Source organism: Coffea arabica, chromosome 9c (assembly GCF_036785885.1).
Source record: "Coffea arabica cultivar ET-39 chromosome 9c, Coffea Arabica ET-39 HiFi, whole genome shotgun sequence".
Taxonomy (NCBI): Eukaryota; Viridiplantae; Streptophyta; class Magnoliopsida; order Gentianales; family Rubiaceae; genus Coffea; species Coffea arabica.
In genome coordinates this window covers 6410343-6432230 of record NC_092326.1, presented here as the reverse complement: position 1 = coordinate 6432230, position 21888 = coordinate 6410343, and the positions used below count along the sequence as shown (strand labels likewise).

The window sequence follows — 21888 nt, the reverse complement described above, 5'->3', positions numbered from 1 at the left end:
TAATAATATCATTATTATAAGCTTGTAACTAATTAAATTAACTATAATATATATAAAACAAATTATCGAATTTGTATCGTCTGCTCATCCCTACCCATGCCAAATCATCAGACGTCCACCACGGACGGAATTAGTACCCGATAGCATGTAGGTAATAAATAGCTGCCGGGGGCTTCCACTCTTCCAACCAAATGGCAGGAGGAGGAGGAGGAGGAGTAGGAGTGGAAGAAAGAAGCAGCAACCCCACAGGAGCCGGAGCCGGAGGAGGAGAAAGCAGAGTCCCAGAAATCCGGAAAGACAGCGTACAGAATCGGTGGGTTATATTCTCCCCCGCAAGATCACGTCGCCCATCTGACTTCAAGCCCAAGTCTAGTACTAGCAGTGGCAATCCACCCGACCACATTCCCAAAATTGCCCATTTTGCCTGGGCAATGAGCACCTCTGCGCACCCGACATCTTCCGGGTCCATCCCTCCCATTCCGCCCATTGGAAACTCCGGGTCATCCAGAATCTCTACCCTGCTCTCTCCAGGGACAACTTGCCTGTGCAACCAGAGCAGGTTGATGATGAATCAAGCTTCAAAACCTCCTCCTCGTCCTCCACCTCTAAGATTGGGCATAACAAAGTTGCTGGGTTCGGGTTTCACGACGTGGTAATCGAGGCCCCCTTTCACTCTCTTCAATTGCTTGATCTTTCTCCCGCTGAGATCGGGGATGTTTTGCTTGCTTATAAGAAGAGGATCCTCCAGCTTCGCTCTTACCATTCTATTCAATACGTTCAGGTGTTCAAAAATCATGGTGCCTCAGCTGGTGCCTCATTGAGTCACTCTCATAGTCAGATTATTGCTCTTCCAGTTGTCCCCACAGCAGTTTCTGCTCGTATTGACTGTATGAAGCAATATTTTGAGCAGACAGGGAAGTGTAACCTCTGTGAGGTTTAAGTGGACGACTTGCTAATTGATGAATCAGCCCATTTCATATCAATTGTTCCTTTTGCTGCTACTTTTCCTTTTGAGATATGGATCATTCCTCGAGACCACTCTTCTCATTTTCATGAAGTGGACAATGAGAAGGCAGTTGATCTCGGAGGGTTATTGAATGTCTTGCTAAGGAAGATCTCCTCGCAGCTGAATGATCCACCTTACAATATGATGATTCACACTACTCCATTCCACATAAATCCCTCATGTTTAACCTACACGCACTGGTTTCTTCAAATTGTACCCCAGTTAACAATAGTAGGAGCGTTTGAAGTAGGAACAGGATGCCACATAAATCCAATTTTCCCTGAGGATGCAGCAAAAGTGGTAAGGGAAGTACAACTTTGAAGTTAATCATCGGAAGTTTCAAGTAGTATATTGGGGATGCGGATGCAGCACTTTCACTGAGAAACAAGCATGTATAGAGCGTTAACAAAACAAGCATGTATAGAGCGTTAACAAAATAATCTTACTACTCTTCTTGAGTGCCATTTGGTGCTCAGAGTTGGTATGTTAGAAATTGGTCTGAACTGCCTGCCTAACTCCTGATATAAAAGATCGCTGAGATGGATTTGATTTTTCTTTGCTCTCCTGTTACTCGTTCCCTTTCAGAAAGGAAATAATTTAGGGTAGGAAAAACAACTCAATGCCTGATAATGCATGTAGCATGGTTTTTGCTGCTTTGGATTTTTTCAAAAAAAAAACTATTATATATATAATTAAATATAATTATTCAAATATTATAATAAATATATAATTATAATTATATAATATATAAATATTAATTATACTAATATATTATCTAATTATAATGTATATTATATATTAAATATAATAATTATTATATTTATAATAATAAATATAATTATAATTATATAATATATTATATATACGTGTATATAATAAATATAAATATAAATATATTTATTATTATAAATATATTATATAATTATACTAATATTATAATAAAATATATAATTATAATTATATAACTAATAAATTATATAAAAATAAAAAAATTTGAAAAAATGCTTCCACTCTCTACTCTCAACTCCCCTACCCTCTTCCCCGATCTCCTTCTCCCTCGCCTCCTCTCTTTCCCCAATCTTTATTTCTCTGTCCCTTCCTCTCTGTCATCCCATCTCTCCTCCCCCCCACCTCACCTACTCCATGCCACTCCTGTTACTTTTATGGCCATAAATGTGAAGAGTCCATTGGCTACAAATGTGAAGAATCCTTATAACCATAATTTATCATAGATTAAAGATAATAAGATAGATTGAGGATCAAGGATAAAAATGAAAGGCCAGAAAACGATCCAAGTTAAAGCAAAAGGTCTTACAAAGGCGTAGGAAAGCATATGCCAAGAAAAATGCTCAAGAAAAAGTGGTATCCGTGCACATTCAGTTTGAACTTGGTCATATCCTTTATAAAAACACGACTTTAGAAACTGAAAATTTAAATGTTCAGTCAGAATTGTCGATGGTCAGTGGTGAAACATCTTTTCCGCAATCTTCTTCCCTAATTGTTTTCTAATAGTAGATAAGAATGAAGAGTGACGTAAGAAATATCCAGAGATGCCATAGAACATAAAGGCCAAGCTTCTAAAGAGAAGAAGAGATGCCTATCCTAGCAAAAGAGCTCAGCAAAATAAAAGTTTGCAGATTATCAGTCCCCAGTTAGGAAAGCTATAGAAACTCATAGGAGGAAAAGCAGAAACTACCTTCTTGGAAAGAAGAAACAACTGGAGACTAAAAGCGTTCTACCTGAGCATGAAGTAGTTGAATGTGAAGGAACGCCTAATGTTTTTTCTCCTTATCTGCGTATTGTTCTCTATACTAAACTGTATTAATGTCATAAAAAAGTTAAGATTCTGAATTAGATTGGTATTAAAACTCAATAAGGATTTTGGTTATTTCATTGGTTTCTTGATTGCAATGATGATAGGGATGTGCTGAGAAGTGAGTTTCGGTTATAGATGCAAATGGTGGTTGTTTAATCCTTATGAGATCTACTTTTGTTAGAAAATTGGTTTAATTTCTTTTAGGCAAGTTTCTTGTCTTGTATGGAAGTAACTAATTTTTTAATTGGTTTTAGTTATTTGAAGTAGTAGTCAAGGAATTTCCTGTTTTGTTTAGGATTAAAGGTTATTTCCTATTCTGTATAAGTTTAGAAATTAGAATTAATTTCTTGTTGTTATTTGGATTTTTGACCAAATAATGGTCCCTATAAATAAATGGGTTGGTATACTACACTAGAGACACAGAAGAGCACACAAGGGCAACATGTAGCCTTATACATGGGTGATGAGAGAGGGTTCTTAGGAGATGAGAGATGGTATACAAAGGTTGTGTTTGGATTCAAGTTGTATTTTTGTATAGGATTTTCATCTAATAATAAAGAACGAGTTTCTCTTCGTGGGCATAGGCTTAATAGTAGAGTCGAACCATGTTAAATATTATGTGTTGTTTATCTTTCATACTTGTGGCTTGTTTCTCATTAAATTATTGTGTATTTAATATCTCAATAGTTGTTTGTTCCGCGCTTGAATCCTAACAGCTTTGGTTGTATGTTTTCTTCACTTAAGTTAAAATGAAAAGTTGTTCTGTTTATTGATTTTATTACATGGACTCTTGTCTCACCAATGAAAATTTATGTGGGTAGGATTTTATTTTTTCAAAGGACATCAGTAGTCTTCCCAATATATCACTTATGTTTGATCAGGGTTTATTTTGTATATTCTATGATCCATCCTTGTTTATTTCTTCTTCTACCTAGAATTTTTTTTTTGTTTCTCACCATTTTGTCATTTTTCACAGAATATAATTTCATATCAGTCAGATACACCAAAATAATAAGTGTATTTCACAAAAGTTTCTGATGGAATATTAGCTTTGGAAGTTGTCCAAAAGGACAGTGTCAGGTGGATAGATTAGTGTTGAGCATCATATCAATGCCATTAAATCCCGATGATTGAGTTGCCTGCCAATGTTTTTCTTTTTATAGTTTTTCGGACACATCTGATCTTTTATATGAGCTGTTGAAGAAATCCAAAATTTCTCCATGTAATTTGGAATGTGATCTTTAGTGGTTTGGATGACCACAAAGAAGCAGTTGTTATTTTAATTATATTTTTACTAAATTTACCTATTTGCTTTAAATTCCTTTTTAGGTTAATTGAGATGGTCGGAGATGAAGATTAAAGAATAGTTGAAGTAATTCTACTAGAGGCTTTAAAAATGATTCAATTACATGACTCAGATGGGTCAAATTTGTGACGACCCCACCTCTCCCACTGGTTATAAATTGAGCCGTATTCACTTATTGGGCAAGTTGTTAGCTTCTGCCAGCTTAGTGAGTCTGGTTCTTAACTCTTAAATCACCTTCTTGTTGAACTTGCAATGTGATGTCTGCACCGCATTCCTCATTTGCATGTTGGGGAACATTTGGTGGCCTTGACCTTCTTTGGAGTGATTTGCTCATGGCCTCTTTTTTAATTAAAGAGAGATATTTTTAATTGTGCCAATTGCAAAGACAAAATCTTGTACCTACTTACTTATTTTTTATGATGTTGCGCTTGACTGGACCAAGGAACCTGTAATGAGGTAAGGATATCTCCCTTGGTATGGATTTGGATGCTTAAATGGTACGGAGAAGAAAAATGAGAGAGAAAGAGAGAGAGAGAATTAAAATCATCATTTTCTTGAGGAAGAGTTACCTCCTTATTCATAATAGCTTCCATTCTTTATAACTATTTTTGGCGATCAGCTCGTGATTAGTATTTGAGATCTTAAGGTTGAGGTCTCACAATCAAACGGTAAGTGGCATTTGCCTAACTTGCTTGATATTATACTGATGACTCACCAGCCATTTGTAAGTTTGTCCTTTGCCTTAATGTATGATGACACTTGTCAAAGTGGGTGGCATCTTTAAGTGATGTTTACTTGTTCATTAATTTTCCTCCTTTCATCACATGTTTTAATAACTTTATTGATGTAAAGATTGCACCTTTTGATTCCCTTTTCATGGGATGATCAAATTATTCTTAAAAAAAATCCTTGAATTTAAGATTTTTTTGTTGGTGCATAGTGAAATGTGATTTATCAGTTCCTTTTTTTTTGGTTATTGGGCAAGTGTTGATGAAGCATGGATTTTGAGAAATCCCATTTTCCTAAACATTTTACAGCTATGGAAAATTGGCCAGTATGGTTTGTTGATCGGTTGTGCACTCTTCCATAGAGATGATTATTCCAAAATAGGTGGGAAAGTTAATGAAAAGGGCATTCTACTAGAAAAATGTTTTTACAGGTTTCTATAGACGTAGGCAAAAAATGTAAATTTTCGTAAACAAATCAGTACAATTGTCTTTGACAATAAACAACTCAATTTTGGATCCTTTTTATGAATTAAGCCATATGTCTTCTAAAAATTTCTAAGTTGTATCAACAATTCAAACCTTGCTTGTACATGGTACTTTAATGTTTTGGCTTATAGGACTGAGACTAATCTTAAATCGACTTGGGACATTGAGGAGAAAGTTGCAGTCTTCTGTACAATTTGGTGATATTATTAGGGTTTATATCTTAGGTATGTCTCCTTGGGTTTCATATTTGCACCCAAGAGAGCAAGGTTATAATATATAGAAGTCTGAGGTTTTATCTTGATAATGTGGTTGCAGTGGGAACAAATGTATTATTTACTAGTTAAGTGACAATATATTCCAAGACAACAAATTAGCTATGCCTTAATTCAATACAATTGCACTGCTTTCTTTGTATTATAAGGTTATTGTAGAAAAGGATTGATCTATGGTGAAAAGTATAACTTTTTCGATTAGTTTAGCAAGATGAAAATGTATGTTTGAGCATGGAGCCTATGGAAAATAATTGATAAAATTGTTTTCATCAAACAATTGAAAGAAAATCAAACACGAGAATAGAGAAACCATAGACTAGTTTGCCATAGATTTTCTAAATGCGTGTCAATTTTGATAGTATCTTCTTTGAGAATCAATGTGGAAGTCTAGCATTGCTGTTAAGGATAGGGCAAGCTCAGTTAATTGTTAGTCTAGTAAAAATATAATACACCCTGTTACGCCTCATGGAATCTAACTCAAGTTGGGGATTAAACTGAAAAATTTGGATAGATTCTTCAATTGTGTAACGTATTGTAAGAATCGCGCCATTGCGTGCTCCTAGCATCATTTTTTCCTCAAACTTGATATCATTGCACTTTTCATGGATAGAATTCTACAGAACGAATCCTAGAGCCAGATTGCTAAGTTGCTTGTGATTGCTTGTATAATTGTATCTCTCTATCTAGTTGGAAGGAATTCAAAGGCTTACTGGAGCTATTGAATAGTTGAATAAACAATTGTGGTTTGTACATGTGAGGAAGACAATCTAAGGGGTTCATCTTTGATTTAATAAAGAAAAAATGTTAAACAGTTTAGAGCTGAAAAGTAAATCAATACAAGATGTGAAATATTCGTAAGGCAAGCAAAGATTGCAAACTAACTGGTTCATGTGCTTTACAATAAAATATATAGCTGGCGTATATTAGGAATGACGTTAAAAAGCTTTGGCTCTCAATCAGCAAGGAATATAGCTTTCTTAAGGCAAGTCATCTGATGCATAGTGTGCTAAAAAGTGGAAATTGACCCTCACAAGAATGATAGGGATGTCACATGTAAAAGTGGATTACATTTTGATAATAATGATGAATCTAATTGGAATTCAAATGAAAACATGTTTACTTCATTTTATAATGTCATTGGAATGAATTTTGAACCTCAAGGGAAGATCATGAATGATTCATACTCAACCCTTCTTGAGGAATATTTTGAAAGTGTAGATTTTAAAAATATTATCACCTAAGAAAGTTTTGTTGACATTCCTTTGGTGAGTTCTCAAGTGGAGCTACTATAAGGTAATATTGTCATTCAATTTGTTTCTAAATACACATTTAGTTCCGATTATCGGGTGATTTAAAGGTTTTTCAACTAAAGTCCAAACATTGTTCCTTTCAAATTGGTTCAATTCTTCTTGCATAACTATGATCTAACTATCATATTTTAAAACCTAATTTACATTTTTAGACTCAAATTGTGAGAGTAGAGCAAAATTATCTATAAAAGGATAAGTAGAAGAGCGCGTTTTTACCCTCTTCAATAGATCACCTATGATTAATTTTTTTGGATGATGTTGTGCAAACTTTTAATCTTTAGGAAGATCTTTTGGAGTTTCATCATGCTTTTTGTCTTCTTCTTTCACACCATGAGGATTGCTTTCCTTTGGAGCATTTTCTATGTCCTGGATGGACAATTTTTCAAGTTCTTCTTACAAACCTACATCATCATCTTCACAAGTACTTTTGGCAGCAGTATCATTAGTTTCATCAAAAGTTACATAAATAAGTTCTTTAATAACAAGAGTTCTTCTATTATACACTCTATAAGCCCTTTTATCACTAGAATAGTTCAAAAAAATATTCATCCATTTTCTTATCAAATTATCCAAGGTGTTCTTTTATATTCAAAATAAAATGCTTAGAACAAAAAATTTTGAAATAAGCTGATGCGAAAATAGGATCCAATGATTTAAGTTCAAGTCATGTAAGTGGCGGATCTATTGAATTTCTTCAAATTTGTCCTTCCTTGGTTTAGTTTTTCTTAATTTTTAGTCATTTATGTTAGTCTAGTTGTTAGTGTCGCTTGGGACATTAATTCCAGCAATAGTGCACGGTTTCAAGGTCAAGAAGTTAAGGGTTCATGGTCAAGAATCGATGGCCAGATTCGCTATGGACCCAATTCAATCCATGACTGGATTGAATTACATCTTGTGTTGGAGTTAATATTGAATCGTTAGTTTCATACAATAAAGGCTAAGGTTATATTGACCATCCTATAGCCAAACTAGAGTTAGGTTTAGTTTTCTATTCTAGTCAAATTAGAGCTTTAGGAAAGTAAATTAATTGTTTTCAAGTTTGTTTAGAGGTTTTAGAGTCTTATAAGGCTATAAATAAACCTAACTTGTAATGTTTTCAGAGGTTAGACAATTATAAGATAAATAAAAACTGAGAATTTTCTCTTTCTTGTTCCTTTGAGAGCGTCCCTTGATACAAAGTGAGTCGTGTCTCTTTTGTTCAAGTTTTGCCTTATCAATTCAAGACCACATTGAATTGTGGCTCCGTTCTACCAATAAATCTTAGTTTGCTATTTTGTTAAGTCATGGGTTGCGATTAAATTCAAAGTTCATACCATTGCAGGTTAAAAGGGTTGAGATTTTTCCATCAACTTTGTTTCATAACCTGATCAAAATAGATTCTTCCGCTGGTTATACAATCCATTTTTTCAAGAGCGGAAATTTGGAGACTTGACTTCGCATCAGTAGGTATCAGAGTTTCGACTTTTGATCCAAGTTAATATCCTTTTCTTTTCTTGTTTTCCTATTTGTTCTTCTACCAAATTCCACCCAATTTAAAAAAAAAAGTTTCACCTCTAGGGTTTGAATCTCCATAATTTTATTGTGTTGTTGTTTCTAGTTGATTTCTTATTTTCTTGTTGACGTCTTGTTTCGTTGCTTTTGTTTAATTGAGTAAAAAAAATTTTTTAACTGTTCATCGAATACTGTAGCATCGTACTATTCATCGAGTACTATATATCGGGTACTGTAACGTCATTATTGTAGCGATTACTATTCATCATACTGTAGCAGTTACTGTTCATCTGAAACAAAATTTTTTTCAAATTTTAGAATTCTTGAAACCCTAGTTCATCTTCTTGGGTATTTGCAGCTAATTTTTGTTTCTTGGAGTGGTAAGTTGAATTGAAAAAAAATAGAAAGAAAGAAAAGAGATTGATTCGTGGAAAAAAAAGGAGAAAAGAAATGAAAAAAAGTAAAGACAAGAAAAGGAAACGGATCCAAGCCAAACAAGAAAATAGTATTGAATTTGGAAACCTAATTTGACTTGAATTGTTGCCAAATTTGGTCACATCAATCCTCATCCAATTTCGTTTGTTAAACTGCACTTAGGAAAGCTCTTAAACTAATATCTTACTTTCCAAAAGTGAACCCAAGTTTCCCAAACAAATTTTCAAATCTAGTTGCCAAACAAGTTTTCAAATTTCAGCCACTTCTTGGTCGAGTAGAAGTTTTCTAGGTTCCTGAATTTCTGCTATTCGTGTCATGTTTTATTTAAGTGTTGTCCAACCACAAAGTAAATTATTTTGAGTCTTATTTTCAACTTATAGTTGAGTCTTTACAGTCCTAATAAGTCCAAATGAATCTTGGACTAAACGAGTCATTAGTTTTCTAATTGAGTCTTCCTTGTCCAAGTTAGTTATTTTCCTATTTTTATGCCTTCTTTATTCGAACTAAACCACAAAATTTTCCAACAAGTTTCTGCAACATTGAGTCATTAAAATTAACCCAAATTCGTATTCATCTCAACTCAAAGTGAACCAATTTCATATACATCACTTGTGTAAGGATTGAAGACAACGTATGAGAGGAGGTGAATTAGGTAGTTTTAAAAACTGGCCAAGCGATGAGACACCCTTTTTGAGTACTTGCTCTCTTTTTCTAAAAGACTACACAATGGAGCAATTGATGAGAAAGCACAAGTGCTTGTGAGTAGAAGAGATGAGCAATTAATAAATCAAGACAGTAAGTAAAAGAGATAGAGTATCAAACCAAATATCAAACTCCTCTAGAGTTTGAATATCAGTTTATAGAGCAAGTTTCTTCAAGTTGATCAACTTACAACCAATCTTTTGTGTACAATGAAAGGATCACTTTCTCCTTACCCCAAGCCACACTTGGTCAGGCAGGGAAGTTTTACTATTAGTCGGATAACCCTCACAAAGCTACACTATTGAAGTAATTGATTCACACTAGAAAAGTTTATCGAAAATTACACAACTAAGAGTACAAATCCTGTTTGAAGAGTATTTTACCACTAAAATCACTCTTAATCTAATGTAGTCTCAATGTGCAAAGTTCTGTTGAAGTGGTTGACTTTGTCCTATTTATATGGGACTAAAACGTTTGTCAATTAATGCTTCCAATGGATAGAAGGCAGTTAAAGAGTCAACTAGCCGTTGGTAGTGTCGGACGTCTGGTAGACCACTTTCTTGCGTCCGATCGTAGACAGTGAGCTCAAGAATTTTTCTTGATTTATTTCGGACGTTCGGTACCTTCAATGTATGCATCCGAGGGTAGGGGGTGAAACTGAGAATTCTTCTTCAATTCTATTCAGATGTCTGGTGCTTCAAAAGTTTTGTGTCTGAAGTGTCGCAACGTTTGTCGAACATCCGGTGCTCTGATAATGTGCGTCTGATTGAGGTCAATGAGTTTAGAAGGAATGACTCAATATCTTCGGACATTCAAGGGTGAAGTTCTTTATGCGTCCGAAGTTGCGCAAAGGTTGTCGGACGTCAGATCCATTCTTCTTGTGCGTCAGACAATAGCTTCAGCATCCTTTGTGCTTAATTTTTGACCCTGTTTTGCTCCATTTCTGAAAAAATCTATTTAGGAAACATTAGTAACATCCATTTGTTTTGTAATTATTAAAAGTTACGGACTAAGATAAACAATCTCCCCCTTTTTGATGATAACAAAACAATAGATGGAGGAAAATAATTTAGGCACAACTCCTTCTTACTTAATCCATCGAGGAGTGAATACTCCCCCTCAGAATGATATCCTCTTATGTGTGAATACTCCCCCTTAGAGTGACTTCCCTTTATTACACTTGACCTTATTAGAGACCAGTATTCATTTCTTCCCCTTTTTTTCATCATTAGATCAACCAGAGGCCAGTAATCAATTAGCAATACAATTAACAATTATCAACCATTATCAGCAAAAACTAGAAACCAAAATACAGCAGTCCATATTAGAGGCAGCAACCAGCAATTGTCAACAGCAGTCAATATCAGAAATTAGAGGCCAAACAGAGTTAGGCAGAAGGGATAATCCATGACAAAGGGATAATCTATAAAAGCAACATTAATTCAAACCACAAAAAATAACCAAATAGTTTTTACAGACTAGCAGAGGAAGGGAAATAAAATCCTTAGTACAGAACACACGAAATGTTAAAAATGCAGAAAATGCCAAAAACCTATTATGAACTACCATCCTAATCATGAAATGCATTTGCCTAGAAATGCCTAAATGGTGATTTTGGAGGATCCAGGTCTTCTTCTTGCTAAGCAAAACTGAGCAGGATCTTCTCCCTGTTCAGTGTCCTCATCATCATCATCATCATCATCAGTTTCTTCTTCAGTTGCTGTAGCCTTTCCCTTGTCCTGTGGCTGAGAACTGGAGGCACGGTATTCTGGAGTAGTTTTAGTAGTTGGCTCAGTTCTCGGCACCTTTCGGTGTGCATTTTCATTTTCTTGAGGAATGGGAAGCATAAGCAGATTCTTTTTGTCAATGAAGGTGGCTTGTTGTTCGGATGACATGGTCATCATCAGACCATCTTTAAGGAGTAGGATGTATTGTTTGAGGTCCTCAAGCAAGGAAATGACCTCAGAGTTAGTGGCTGACTTTCTAGGATGGATAATGAAGGGTGATACATACATGGACTGATCTCGAGGAGTCCTAGGGGTGATAGGAGTTTCATGAAGATTCTTTCTCCTAAACTCCAAAATAGTTTCTTTGTAACACCAATAACCCTAAAAAAATTTCAGATTTTTCCTTTTAAAATAAGTTTTGGAAAAAACAGTTGATGCACTTTCTTTTGGTAATTTTTCAGTGAAGGGAATTTCAAAGTGAGCGAAGATAGGAGTCAGAAATTTTTCATAGGAAAGTTTCCTACGACTATTAGTGCTGATTTTGAGCAAAAATTTGCACATGACAAAGCCAAAATCAATTCTGATTTTTTCAAGAAAGCAGTAGAACAGATAAAGTTCCATTTTGTTGGCATCAGTCCTATGGCCATCAGTAGGCATCAACAGATTCGAAATTATGGAAAAAAAAAATCAAGTTTTGAGGATTGAGATCATCCAATCTTGCCTCAGTAGGAATATTAAAATGAGTTTGAAAATAGGTCATTAATTTTGCAACATGAAAGTAATGGTATGCAGAGGAAAATTCTTCGTATGAAAAGAAGTTTCCAATTTTTCCTTTAAAACCATCTTCAATTTTGGTTTCTAAAACAGTGTTGACAATGTCAGAATTCAACTCTATATTAACTGAATTGACATGTGATATTAGATCAGTATGTGATCTACCCTTCCTAAAGTTGGCAAAGAATTGATGAAGCATGTCAGGATAGAATGTGTTTGGAATAGTCAGAAGATGAGTCCATTTTTTGAATTCAAAAAGGTTGAGAACAGATTCAAGGTCAAGCTTACGGAATTCGTAAGGGATGATGGTCCTCTGAGTGATGAAACTTTTCTGCGAGATCCATTCAAACCTCTCCCTGGCATCATCATCAATGACCTTTGGCAAGGGGGTAGGTTGCTCTGCAGTTTGAGTCTCAGGTTGATCATTTGCAGGACGCTTTTTCTCTCCACTGCATTGAGCAGTTGGCATAGTATCTAGGACACCAGATCTTGTCCTTGGTGACTTTCTGGTATATGGTTCAGCAGTTTGCTATACTCCAACATTTTTCTGTGCAGATCAGCAGTTTGCCTTTCCTTAGGTTGGACCATCCTCTTCCTTTTGGCGGTTCTTTTTCCTTTCCTGGGTGATTTCATGGCGAATGTATCTGCATTGGTGGGCTGTTCCAGTTCCTCTTCACTGCCACTGACTGGATGCTCTTCAGTTTGATGCTCCTCCATCTGTTCAACAGATGGCTCTCTAGTTCGAGCAATCTGCTTCCTTTTTGCAGACTGCTTCATTTTTCCACCATGAGTTTGCAGACTGCTTCGTTTTTCCACCACGAGTTTCGGATCCCTTCTTGGGTGATTTGGCAGGAGGTTCCACAACCTGAACGTCTCTATCCTCTTCATCTCTAAGCCTGAAAGTGCATCCGGCACTCACAGATCTTCCTCTATTCTTATCATGATTGCAATGTAGTGTGTTTTTTGTTGTGAAATGTAATGAAAATAAGTAACAAGGGATGTAAAGTGCAGTATGAACTACAATGGATGCTTAAACCGTCCATAGAGAGTAAATTTGAGTGGCTAGAGTTTCGGGTGAGAATTGAGATTTATAGTGCAGTTGGCAGTTGGGAGAAGTTATGATGAGTAATAAACGCGCAATAGGAATGTAATGGTGTTGGTCAGAGTAATTTCTCAGAACTTGATCCGAAAAGAGATGAATTTGAATTTTGAAAAAGAGAAAATATGAAGAGTTGCGTCCGAGACAAAAGGTAAAAATGAACTGAATGAAGCAGAGGACTTCCTTATAAGACACGATTTTTGGATATCGGACGGTCGAATGAAATAAAGCGTCCGACACAACCTTTCGAACCAGAACTTTTTGGGAAAATGATCATGAACACTGTCGGACGTCCGTTCTAACATATCGGACGTCCGATAAAGAGTGATCAGAGAATTCTTAGAATATTTTTTCTGAAACGCCTAATTTTGTTTTCAAAGATACAAATTGATCCAGTGGTAGGGTTTTTGTGAGAATATCAGTAATTTGATCTTTTGAGCAGACATATTGAACATAAATTTCACTCTTATGGACAAAATCACGAATAAAATGATACTTTATGTCTATGTGCTTTGTCCCAGAATGCTGAATGAGATTTTTGATCAGGTTTATGGCACTAGTGTTATCACAATATATGGGCACACAATCATATATTAATCCAAAATCATTCAATGCATTTTTCATTCACAATAATTGAGCATAACAAGTTCTGACGGCAACATATTTCGCTTCGGTTGTAAACAAGAAAAAGCATTTTGCTTCTTACTAAACCAAGATACTAAGTAATTTCCAAGAAAGTTACATATACCCGTAGTACTTTTTCTATCTATCCTACAACCACCAAAATCAGCATCAGAGAATTCACATAAAGGAAATTCATGACGCTTAGGATACTATAGGCCAAAGTTCAAGGTTCCTTTTAAGTATTTAAGAATTTTTCTTACCGCATTCAAGTGAGATTTCTTTGGACAAGACTGAAAACGAGCACACAAGCACACAGCAAATATGATATCTGGTCTACTAGTAGTTAAGTAAAGCAAACTATCAATCATACCTCTATACTTTTTTTCATCAACTTTTATACCTTTTTCATCCTTGTCAAGATTGGTAGATGTGCACATAGGTGTTTCAACTTGCTTTGAATCTTCTATTCCAAACCTTTTGAGTAGCTCTTTGGTATATTTTACTTGATTAATGAATGTTCCTTCTCGGGTTTGAACCACTTGGAGCCCAAGGAAGAAATTTAACTCTCCCATCATACTCATTTCAAACTCTTTTTGCATAATTGTGAAAAAATTCTTGCACAATCTCTCATTAGTAGCACCAAATATAATGTCATCTACATATATTTGCACAATTAAAAAGTCATGTGAATTTTGTTTAGTGAAAAGAGTAGTATCTACAATACCTCTTTTAAAACCATTTTCAATCAAAAAATCACTTAAAAGTTCATACCATGCCCTTGGAACTTGTTTTAATCCGTACAAGCCTTTTGAGAGTTTAAACGCATGATTAGGATAAATTTCATTTTCAAAACCAGGAGGTTGATCAACATATACTTCTTGATCAATAAAACACTTTTAACATCCATTTGAAATAATTTAAAATTTATAAAACGTGCAAAGGCCAAGAACATCCTAATTGATTCTAATCTAACTACGGGTGCAAATATTTCATCAAAATCTATTCCTTCTTCTTGAGTATATCCCTTTGCTACAAGTCTGGCCTTATTCCTTATTACCTCACCTTTGTCATTTATTTTGTTTCTAAAAACCCATTTTATGCCAATGATAGGATGATCTTGAGGTCTTTCAACTAATATCCAAAGTTTGTTCCTTTCAAATTGATTTAACTCCTCTTCCATAACTAAAATTTCAAGGTATCAACAACATTTTTGGGTTCAAAAAGTGAGACTAATGCAAAATTATCCATCAATGGTTTAGAGGAGGAACGAGTTCTAACCTTCTCTGATGGATCACCAATGATGAACTCCTTAGGATGGTTTTGAACAAATTTTCAAGCTCTTGTAAGATCGTTAGGTGTACTAACATTTCTGTCATTGTCTTCCAGTGCTGGACTATCTTGAGTATCATCTTCCTTTAAATTATTTTCTAGTGAAGTAGTGTCTTGTTCAATGATTGTGAGCTTCTTTAGACCTTCTTGAATAATTGTATCATCATTCTCACCACAACTTTTGAAAATATCACTATTAGATTCATCAAAAGTAATATGTGTAGCTTCCTCTATAACCAGAGTTGTTCGATTGTAAACTCTAAAACCTCTCTTATTCTCACAATACCCCAAGAAAATTTCTCCATCAGATTTTTTATCAAACTTACCAAGATGTTCCTTGATATTTAAAATAAAACATTTGCAACCAAAGACTTTGAAATATCCAACAACAGGTTTTTTTATCAAACATCAACTCATAAGAGGTTTTGATCAAGATTGGTCTTAAAAGAATTCTATTCATAGTATAGCAAGCTGTATTTATGGTTTTAGTCCAAAAATATTTTAACAAATTACACTCACTTAACATGGTTCTAGTAGCCTTTTGAAGTGTTCTATTCTTTCTTTTAACAACTCCATTTTGTTGTGGAACTCTTGCAATTGAAAATTCATGTGTAATTTCATTGTTATCACAAAATTCTGGAAAGCCACAAAAATAAAATTCCGTGCCATTGTCAATTCTGATCTTCATGATTTTCAAACCAATCAGATTTTGAACCTTTGCAAATAGTAAAACAAAGTTTTTGAAGGCATCTTTTTTGTGTGCAAGAAATATCACCTAAGTATATCTAGAGTAATTATCAATAACAATAAAGCAATATCTTTTACCACCTAAACTAGTCGTTTGTGTAGGACCAAATAAATCAAGATGTAAAAGTTCTAGAGGTTGTGGTAAAAACACATTTCTTGGGTTTAAAAGAAACTTTGACTTGTTTTTCAAATTGACAAGCATTACAGATTCTGTCTTTTTCAAATTTAATTTTTGACAAATCTCTAACAAGTTCCTTTTTGGAAATCTCTTTTAACAAATCTATGTTGAAATGGCAAAGCCTTCTATACCACAGCCAAGGGTCTTCATTAGTAACTTTAAGACATTTAAGACTAGACGAATCCGCATTTTCCAAAATAACTACATAGATGTCATTAACTCTTTTTTTCTTGAAAATAGTGTTTAACTTTGAGTCAAGAATAGGACATTCATGTTTCTTGAATAATACAAGTAGATTTCCATCATACAATTGACTAATACTTAATAAGTTATAGTTCAGATTGTCAACTAAAAAAATATTATGTACAAAGGTCTGACCATTCTTACCAACATCATCAATTCCAACAGTTTTGGCTTTGTTATCATCTCCAAAGGTTATCTTTCCGCTTGCTTTTGGCTTGAGTTTGATGAATTGTGATGGATCACCAGTCATATGTCTTGAGTATCCACTATCTACGAACCATTTTGATTCCTTGATAATATTTACCAAGTTTACCTACACAAAAGTTCACAAGATAATATTTGGTACCTTTTACATTTTGGATTCTTGAGAGTTAGCATTATACCTAACTATCCATGCATTTCATACCATTTCTCATATTCTTTCTCACATAACAATTACTTTTCATGTGACCAATTTGACAATAGAAGCTGCACATAATCAGTGAGTTGCTCGTATGGACATGTTTAATAAATCTAATTTGTCTTCTCTTATAAATAGTTAATTCATTTGCACTAAAATTCAACCTCTGCTCATGAATGTCAAAATGAGGTTTTGTATCATTCCTTTGAATGCAGTTTTGTTTCTTATGTTGAAGTTACTAATTAAAATCATCCATTCTTCTTTTTAAACTCTCTTGTTCATTTTTGATCACAGAGATTGATTTTTCTATTGAGTTCAGCATGTAAATTATTTTCAATCCTTCTTAGGTTCTCATTTTCATTTTTCAGATTTTTGTTTTGTTGAAAAAGATTTGCATTGTCTTGAATCAGAAAATTGATCTTTTGTTTCAATTCTTTATTTCTAATATAGGATTCTTTCAATCTATTATGCATTCTTTCCATAAACGAATTAACATCATCATCAGATTCATTACCACTATCAGTTTGAGAGTTACAAGTAGTTACCTCTTCATCATCAATGGCCATGAAAGTCATTTGGACAGATTTCTCTTCTTTTTCAACTTCACCTTCTAAGTTACAGTCATTCTATGTGATCTGGAAGTTGTTGAACTTTGGTTTTCATTCATTTTTTCTTCATTGGACACTCGCTAGCATAGTGTCCAGGTTGGCCGCACTCGAAGCATTTGTTAGTTTGTTTCTTATTGAACTCTTGCTTCCCTTTGTTCCTTGAGTTGTTGAACTGATCTGGAAATGGATTGCTAGGTCCTCCTTTTCTGAATTTTCTTTTGTAAAGAATTCTTTTGAAACTTCTTGTGATGAGCGCAATGTCACTGTCATCACCTTCCATATCGTCTCCCTCTGCGGGAGCTGAATCATCTTCATCTTGCGAGGTCTTTAGAGCAATGCTCTTTCTCACCTTTGTATCTTCTTCCTCCTGCACATTGGACTTGAGTTTTAGTTCATAAGATGTTAGAGAATTAATGAGAGATTCAATAGGCATGAAATTTAGATCTCTATCTTCTTCAATGGCAGTCACCTTACTCTCCCAATCCTTGGATAAGGGATTTAGAATTTTTCTATTTTTCTCACCTAGAAAGTATTCCTTTTCCAACACTTCTAAGTCCTTAATGAGATCATTGAATCTACAATATATTTTATCAAAGTTTTCATGAGATTTCATCTTAAAAAATTCATATTTAGTAACCAGAATCGACTTCTTTTGTTCTCTCACATTCTCACTCCCTTCATGAATTTCTTTAAGTTTATCCCAAATTTCTTTTGCAGATTTACAGCCTTTGACTCTAATAGAATCATTTGAATCTAGAGCACTGTATAACACATTCATAGCCTTGGCATTCAAAGTGAGGTGGGTTTTATCATCACCAGTCAATTCATTTCTAGTTTTTGGTCTTGGTCTATGAGTGATTTCATCAACTATCGAGACATCATATGGATCTTCATTCACACTAAACCACATCTCGATATCAATAGATTATAAAAAAATAATCATCCTTTCCTTTCAACTCACATAATTTGATCCATTGAACATTGAGGATCTAGTGACAGATTGCCCTTCAAAGAACATGGCATTGTTAGTTGTCATTTTTATTTCAAAATCGATTGAGCGTAATCTCTAGGAGACCAAGTTCTGATACCAATTGTAAGGATTGAAGACAACCTAAGAGAAGGGTGAATTAGCTAGTTTTAAAAACTAGCCAAGTTATGAGACACCCTTTTTGAGTACTTGCTCTCTTTTTTCTAAAAGACCACACAATGAAGCAATTGATGAGAAAGCACAAGTGCTTGTGAGTAGAAGAGATGAGTAATTAATAAATCAAGACAGTAAGTAAAAGAGATAGAGTATCAAACCAAATATCAAAATCCTCTAGAGTTTGAATATCACTTTATAGAGTAAGTTTCTTCAAGTTAATCAACTTATAACCAATCTCTTGTGTACAATGGAAGGATCACTTCCTCTTTGCCCCAAGCTGCACTTGGTCAAGCAGAAAAGTTTTACTATCAGTCGGATAACTCTCACAAATCTACACTATTGAAGTAATTGAATCACACTAGAAAAGCTTATCAAAAATTACACAACTAAGAGTACAAATCCTCTTTGAAGAGTATTTTACCACTAAAATTACTCTTAATTTAATGTAGTCTCAATGTGCAAAGTTCTGTTGAAGTGGTTGATTTTGTCCTATTTCTATGGGACCAAAAAAGTTCCTCAATTAATGCTTCAAACAGATAGAAGGCAATTGAAGAGTCAACTAGCCGTTGGTAGTGTCGGACGTCCGGTAGACCACTTTCTTGCTTTCGATCGTCAGGCAGTGAGCTCTAAAATTTTTCTTGAATTATTTCGGACGTTCAATACCTTCAGTGTATGCGTCCAAGGGTAGGAGGTGAAACTGAGAATTCTTCTTTAATTCTCTTCGGACGTCCGGTGCTTCAAAAGTTTTGCGTCCGAAGTGTAGCAATATTTGTCGGATTTCCGGTGCTCTGATAATGTGCGTCCGATCGAGGTCAGTGAGTTTAGAAGGAATGACTCAATATTTTTGAACGTCCAAAGGTGAAGTTCTTTATGCGTCCGAAATTGGGCAAAGGTTGTCGAACGTCCGATCCAGTCTTTTTGTGCGTCCGACAGTAGTTTCAGCATCCTTTGTGCTTAATCTTTGACCCTGTTTTGCTCCATTTCTGAAAAGGCCTATTTAGGGAATATTAGTAACATCCATTTGTTTTGTAATCATTAAAAGTTATGGACTGAGATAAACAACTTACTTGAGAATTGTTAAATCTCCTTGATCAATAGTAAACGAATTTAATTTGTCTCAAGGATTGTGATCAAGAATTTGAAAGAGTTGGTGAGATCAATAGAGTGTTACATATCTTTGAGTGATATAATAATTGTGAGTGTAAACATGTGAATTTGTGTGGTGATGAAATATTTCTTCCTTCACTAACTTTTTTGCAAGGTCCCTCATACATCATGGAGGATATGAGACGTATGAAAACTAACTTACATTGTGGCAACCCCACCTGTGGCACTCCACATCTCCCTAAGGCGGACCAAAGGGTATCCGCGGACGCCTGCCCAACTCTCGCCAGGACTCAAGCAATTTCATTCAATTTAAATCTGAACTAAACACATCGAAGAGAACAACATGAACACAAATCACGCGGAAGCGTTCGAGCATAAAATCATCCATTACTCCACCCATAGATAGGGCGTTCAAGATACAACTTAAACCCAAAATATACATCAGGCCCAAAAGTTACACTTTAATTCCAAAAGTACAATCCCAACAAAGGACATAGCCACTAACAATAGAAAACCTTAAAACAAAAGTACAACGAAGGTTTTCTCCAAACTTCCCCAAGATTCGGTCCTGTTAAGGAAAACAAAACTATAGGATGAGCAAAACGCTCGTGAGGCCAAGAACACACATGCAAGCACTTTGTCAAATAACAATTCCAAAAATTTAATAAATAAACCATGTTATTTCAATAATCGACCATTCAAGCAGGAAAAGTAATCAGAAACAATTCAAGGATATAGTAGCTCTCAGGAGCTAAGTTCCACTTGCTCTGTCGATGTCATGCGTATACCTTCCCGCGTTGACACTCCTGTCAACCGGGTCGGTATTTCCATTTCCGTAGATCACCACTTACTTCCCTCCGTCCACCATACACCTCAAGGGCCCACAAGTCTATTATAAGGCGATACTCCACGAGTATGCCAAGCAGGACCTCTCATTAGGTCGAGCTTATATATATATCTCATGGCTCGCTCCAGTCCCCGACCAAGCCATTGCCGGCTCGAGTCCAAGGTCGGCCTATGAGTTTGGGCGTCCCCCATTCATTTAAAAGTCGAGGAGGTTCACTCCATCGACGTATGTATTCATAACATACCATTGCATTTCAGTCATTCATTCAATATATTACAATCATCCAATACATTTCAATAATTCATTTGAAATTAGAACAAGTGCGATAAAGTACGCACCCGCCCTTATTTTCTTAAAATTCCAACAATTACCACAAATAAACATGTATCAAAATTCACACACTTGACACTCACCGAGCAATTCAATAAGAATTATTTTCTGGGAGTTCAAGCGTCCACTGTGAGATCTTCTTGAAAGTCTCCTTGTGCGCCTGGCAATTAATAGTGGATAATCACACAATTAACCCACTTATCAAGAAGATTGTACACTAGTACAATCTAAGGATTATTTCGCAAAAGGAACCTCAATTATACGTAAATCGAGGTTCAACTTGCCTTTTATTATGTACAATATTATTTGAGTTTTTATCATGAAAATCGGGGGCAAAACGTTTAAGAATATCAAAAGGATAAAGAGTTCTTGAAAAACTCTATTTCTTTGAAATTGGAAAATTTTCAGTTTTATTATGAATTTTTGAAAAATCGTAATTCGCTCGGCATAAGTCGAGAATTGGAAAACTTTATACCGTTGGAAACCTCTTAGAAAGTACTATAAGTTCCTAGAAGACATTTTTTCATGAATCGAAGTGAAAAGTGTTCAAAAATGAGCTTGAAGATGCAGGGTTGGTTTACAAGGCAGAATTAAGTTGGATTTTGGCCAACTTTGAAAATTCGGCACGATTCACACGTTGCAAACCAGCCCCTGAAATTTGTCATTCAAGTAGTGTTGCAAGTGAGGTGTATAACCAAACAAGCGGATCAAGAATCGGAGTTTCGAGTACCGAGATACGGTAGCCCGAAGTTAGGAAAATTCAAGACTGGAGAAGAATTTCCAGATTTGAACCTCCAACACGAGGAATTTAATTGGGTATCGAAACGAACTTGGATTGGTACCAAAATTGGCAGTATTTCACTCCCATATGAAAGGTACCGGTCTATCAAATTTTAGGAAAAAATACCTTCGGAAAGATAGTTAATTAGTCAACCAAAGTTCGGGAAAAATTGTAAGGCAATCTGCCTTTAAACTTTCATTACCCATTTCAAAACGTTTAATCAAGCAAACTATCCAATCATGGTTCATTTGTGAAATAAAGGCCTAAGAAACATCCATAATGCCTTTGGTAAGTGTTTAGTATCAAGAACATCAATTAACAAGTTCACTCCAAGATCTTGTTCCAAACCAGTCCAAACATTAGGGTTTTTCCAAAACAGGGCAGTCCTTTTGTTTTGG

The 21888-nt window shown here is 35.1% G+C and overlaps 1 pseudogene; it reads left to right on the top strand.

Moving 5' to 3' along the window:
* The first annotated feature begins 191 nt into the window (after positions 1-191).
* On the top strand, positions 192-1683 carry LOC113708382 (ADP-glucose phosphorylase-like; annotated as a pseudogene).
* The last annotated feature ends 20205 nt before the right edge of the window (positions 1684-21888 follow it).